The sequence below is a fragment of the Neovison vison genome, chromosome 11 (assembly GCF_020171115.1).
Source record: "Neovison vison isolate M4711 chromosome 11, ASM_NN_V1, whole genome shotgun sequence".
Classification (NCBI taxonomy): Eukaryota; Metazoa; Chordata; class Mammalia; order Carnivora; family Mustelidae; genus Neogale; species Neogale vison.
This window is the reverse complement of record NC_058101.1, coordinates 37,750,330-37,756,003: the sequence shown is the minus strand read 5'-3', so window position 1 is coordinate 37,756,003 and position 5,674 is coordinate 37,750,330. Positions and strand designations below refer to the sequence as shown.

Genomic DNA, 5,674 nt, shown 5'->3' with positions numbered 1-5,674 from the left:
CTGGAGCCTCTTCCCTCCACTCTGGGAGTGTCCATGGTGCTCTGCAGCTGGCTCCCCAGTTCAATTTCATGTACAGTGTCCACTGATCTCACATACCTAGCCTTCTCTAAATTGCATTTCAGATTGAAAGATAAGACAGCTAATCAAGATTGCAACTTCTCAAATGTGCCCAAAAGATGCTAACATATTGATGATTAGAAAACAATATCGGGTTTCTCATTGGCATTCTTCTATTCAATAGAATAAATCATTATATTCTACAAAATGATGTCTAATTTGTAAAATATTTATTTTTCCCTGTAGAACTCAGTAAAACTATTTTTATCTTGAGTGGAAAAAAATGTGGCCCATAAAAAAGTTTATCTTTTTTAGTTGGCTTTCATTCAAATATAGATACAGATGAAGATACAGACAGGTATAGGTACAGATACAGGTATAAATGTGGGCATAGGCCTGGGTATAGGTATGAGCAAGGAGATAGGTACAGGAATAGATACAGGCTGTAGGCATAGACATAAGTATGCATATAGGTCTAAGCATAAGCATGGCATGAGTATAGGCATAGGCATGGACATGGGTATAAGAATGAGTATAGGCACAGCAAGGACAAAGGCATGGGTATAGGCATAGGCATGGGCATGGACTTGGGTATAGGCATGAGTATAGGCATAGACACAGGCATAGGTATAGGCATGGACATAGGCATAGACATAGTCATAGGCACGGATATAAGCATAACCATAGGCATGGGAATGGGGCATAGGCATTGGCATGGACTTGGGTATAGGCATGAGTATGGGCACAGACAAGGGCATAGGCATAGGTATAGGCATAGCATAGGCATGAGTATAGGCATAGGTACGGGCATGGACTTAGGTACAGGCATGGGTATAGGCATGGATATAGACACAGGCATGGTATAGGCATAGGAATGGGCATAGACACAGGTATACACATGGACATGGGCATGTATATAGGCACAGACATAGACATTGGCATGGGTGTAGGCATGAGCCCAGCCATAGTAACATGCATATGCAAAAACATGGGCATAGGCACAAGCATGCACTTAAGCATGGGCATACATAGTCACTAGTACCTTACACCATTTTATATAAGGACTTGTCTTCTCTCTATTCTCTCCTCAATTAAACTCTCCTTTTCCTAGGTATCTGCCCTCTTCTTTTCCTAGCTATCAGCCAGTAATATTAGAAATTACTGCCAGAGTAGTTCATTCTAAAAGCAGTTTTTGGAAGAAATGGATATTTTAATCAAAGGAATTTGAAATAGCATAACAAAATAAAGTTAGTCACTTAGATTGATAGGTAGTAATGAGCAGGTATTTGGATAATGGGACCAATATCCTGCTGTTCAAATCAAACTTCACTATGTAAGTGTGAGTATTGGGATATTACATAAGTTCTCAACCAAGGGCCAGGATTATATCATTCTTTTTTTTTTTTTTAAGATTTTATTTATTTATTTGACAGAAAGAGGTCACAAGTAGGCAGAGAGGCAGGCAGAGAAAGAGGGGGAAGCAGGCTCCCCACTGAGCAGAGAGCCCGATGCGGGGCTCGATACCAGGACCCTGAGATCATGACCTGAGCCGAAGGCAGAGGCTTAACCCACTGAGCTACCCAGGCACCCCAGAATTATATCATTCTTAGCTTTCTACAGATTAAGAGTAAAGCTAACCCTCTAGCTTTTTAAAAGATTGAAAAGGATAGGACATGAATATCCACACCTTAGGGAGAAAACATTATTCTTGTATATCAAATATATCAAGTCACCCACTAGCTTAAAAAGGAGATTGCATTTGCAAAAAAAAAAAAAAATGTAGTTTGAATTGAGATTTTCATTTTGTACTTCTTTGTCAAATTGCAGATGGATTAACATTCATGGTCACTGAGTTCCGTTTCCATAGATATAGTTTCAGTTGTACCAACTAGGGACAGATTGTGTATTTTATTATTTTGTTTAAAATATCATTCAAACATTTTAAAAATATCCCAGCACTACAGAACATCACATAAGAACATAATGACAATATTTCATCTACTTTAAGCCATTTTAAGGTCCCTGTGGCATTAAGAAAAAAGTATATACCTAGATTGTGATGCTGAAAGTCTATTACTTGAGCTCAGCATGCTAGCCTGGCCTCCAGGGAACTCCTTAAAAAGCCAAATTTAAATGCATTTGTAATCCCATTAGCATCCAGGGAAGAGTTAACTAGGTAACCAGACATTTCATTTACGACAATTCTAAAGAGCCTTAGAAAAGATAGGGAGAATAAATTTTTTTGTCTGAACTCCTGAAAAGATACTATTTTATTTGGTTTTACAAAGGAGGATTATAGCTGGGAAGAAATTCAGCAGTCAGATAAATATGAAATTATGGGGTTTTTTCCCTCCTGAATAGTAAATCTCTAGAGACCATGTTTTTATATTATTGTATTTTTCACAGCAGAGTTTTGAATCTACTAAATATTTGATACATTCTTGTAAATGTAATGGCATGTAGAAGTTTATTTTATTTTATTTTTTTATTTAGAATCTAGCACTGAGTGGATTGTGAACAATGACAGTGATGAGTCTTTAACCCATATTGAATACGCATGCTATTTGAAGGATGTTTTGAGGCATCTCCAATGGTATTAAAAATATATGTGCCTAGATTATAACCCTGAAAGTTCATTATATGAGATAAGTTCATTTGATTCAGCGAGTAATTCAATCCATTGTGCTTTGGTATGTTAGGGAACAAAACTGTCAAAACCCTCTAGTCTCTCTTTTTCTGGTGATGGAGTCTGGAGAAGATGTACAGGATACAGAAATAGCACTGTGCAAAGGGAAAGAAAAGAGAAAAGAGAAAGAACTGATCATCAGCCTTGGACCTCAGGTGGCCATAGGAGAAAAAGTATTTTGTGTCTGCCACACCTTTGTATCTTTCAATGACGCTTTTGTCTCTGGCACAGATCTTTCTAGCAAGGAAATCATCTACCCATGTAACTGGTAGGATGAAGGTGAAGGCTGCTCAAGGTGAATCTTCTCCATATGCTGCCATGCTGGCCACGCAGAATATGGACCAGAGATTCAAGGAGCCAGGCATCACTGCCCTCCGCATCAAACTCCAGTCCACAGGAAGAAAGAGAACCAAGACCCTCTGAACCTGGGTGCCAGTCAGCCCTCAGAGCCCTTGCTTGCTCAAGTATGAAGATCAAGGAGAATTGAGGATGTCATTTTCATGCCCTCCAATAGCACCTGCACTGTGGTCACCTTCTATGAACAGGACTCCTCAAATATATGTTTCTATTAATAAATTGACTTCATGTAGGCTTAAAAAAAAAAAAAAACCTCTACTCTCTTAAATCTCAGCAGAAGGGTACAACCAATAAATAACAGATATAATAAATGATTGTGTATCATGTTAGAAAGCTATAAATGCTAAGGAACAATATAAAAAGCAAAAAAAGTAAGGTGATTTGAAATCTTGAATGGCAAGGGTATGGGCTGTTGTTAAGTTGCAATATTAAAAGGAGCGGTCAAGGGGCACCTGGGTGGCTCAGTGGGTTAAAGCCTCTGCCTTCAGCTCAGGTCATGATCCCAGCATCCTGGAATCGAGCCCCACATCGGGCTCTCTGCTCAGTGAGGAGCCTGCTTCCCTTCCTCTCTCTCTGCCTGCCTCTCTGCCTACTTGTGATCTCTGTCTGTCAAATAAATAAATAAAATCTTTTTTAAAAAATTAAAAAATATAAAAGGAGTGGTCAAGGTTAGCCTCATCAAGGTGAAATTTGAGCAAAGATTTGAGGGATTAAAAAATTGGCCAAAGCAGGTGGCTAAGGGAAGAGCATTCCAGGCAGAGGCAACAAGGCAACATCCAGAGCAAAGTTTCCAGGGTGAGAGCATTACCTCCTGTGTTTAGGAAAAAGCAAGCAGATAAGTGTGGCTCTGTGAGGTAGTGGCAACAGGAAAGAGGTGTAGAAATTCTGGTTGGAAAGGTCATGAGGGAGCAGGCTAAATCATATAGAGCTTGAGGGGTGCTTGCATGAGCTTTAGGTTTTATTGAGTATAGTGAAGAGCCATTGCAGGATTCTGAGCAGAGAAACAATCTGCTTGGGTGTCGGTTTAAAATGGATCATTCCACTGCTCTATAAAGGACAAATGATGAGATGAGGATAAATGCAGGGTGACCAATTAGGAGACTATTGCAGTAATGCAGTGACAGCTGATGGTGGCTCAGATCAGGATGAAAATTGGTGGAGAGAGGCTTAAAAGTGGACAAATTCTGGATACAGTTTGACGTTCAAGTGAAAGGACTTCTCATGGGATATAAGAAGGATATGTGCTAAAAAGGAGGACAAAAGATGACTCCAAAAGTTTTGGCCTGGAAACTTCCAAGGATGAAATTTCCCATAGGTAAATGAGAAAAACTACATGAAGGAGGTTAGAGAAGGAAGATCGGGAGTGTGGCTTTGGATATTAAATTCATCTAGGAAGAACCCAAATGAACCATTGGATATATGAGTCTGGAGTTCATGCAAAAAGTCTAGGCTGGAAGTCATCATCCTGCAGATGGTTCTGCAAGTCACCAACCTGGATAAAACCAAGAGCTAGTATGTGGACCAAGGAGCAAGCTTAGGCTTACCATGAAGAGGTCGGGATGAAGAAGAGCATTAACCAAAGTGCCTGGGAAGGAGGAACGAGAGAGTTAGGAGAGAAGCAGGACATGGTGGGTGTTCTTAGAATCCAAGTGAGGAAAGTGCATCAAGGAAGAATGATCACTTTGGTTAAAACTTATGATGGATCAGTTGAAATGAGCTCAGAAAACTGGCCATTACATTTGGTTACATGGAGCTCATTGGTAAATTACAATGTTCATTCTGACAGTGTTCACTGTTTTTCGTACATTACTGTTTTCCTTTCTAAGTGGAAGTTACTGCACCCAAAATTTCTGTCCCTAACCTCAGAAACTTCTTTCTTTCTTTTTTCTTTATATCTTTTTCTTCATAACTGTGGTCTCTCTGGTATATGGGAGAATACTGGCTTTCTCTTAAGTCTCCTACTTAATTCCTTATATTTTTGTTATATGCACTTCCTGCATGTGGTTTTTAATACCCATAATTTTTTAGATTTAATTTTTCCACATTTTACATAAGCTAGGGCTATGTTTGAAATTCACCTATTACTTCCTTCATTTCTTAGTCTATCTTGATTTTTTTGTTATTTTTCCAGATTACTTCATATTCATGCTTTATTTCAGCTGCTAAATTTTAAAAACTGTTTAGCATTAATCAACTTTGATATTCATTAAGGATTATAGGCAGTGAATTATTACTGTTACTGACAATAAAAATCTACTTCTCCCCAGTTGTTTTTCTGTTAGTTTGACAGCATAGCTATATTCTTCCTCATACATTCATTTACTCTTCCAGAGAAAATAGTGCAATTTATACCAGAATTTTATTTCTAACTCCTCCTCATCAAAACCTCTACTTTATATGCAATTCCTGCTCTTTTCATTTGTGTTGAATATTATTGCATTATTTTTTGTTTCTTTTTTATTTCTGAGAATTATTGTGTTTTTATTTCCCAACTCCAACTTTTATTGTGACTGACCTGTGTAATTTCTTATTTATTTAGATTCATGTCATCCTGCTGTTGTAGGTGGCTCTATG

The 5,674-nt window shown here is 38.4% G+C and overlaps 1 pseudogene; it reads left to right on the top strand.

Moving 5' to 3' along the window:
• Positions 1-2,799: 2,799 nt before the first annotated feature.
• LOC122890207 lies at positions 2,800-3,315 on the top strand (annotated as a pseudogene).
• Positions 3,316-5,674: the final 2,359 nt, after the last annotated feature.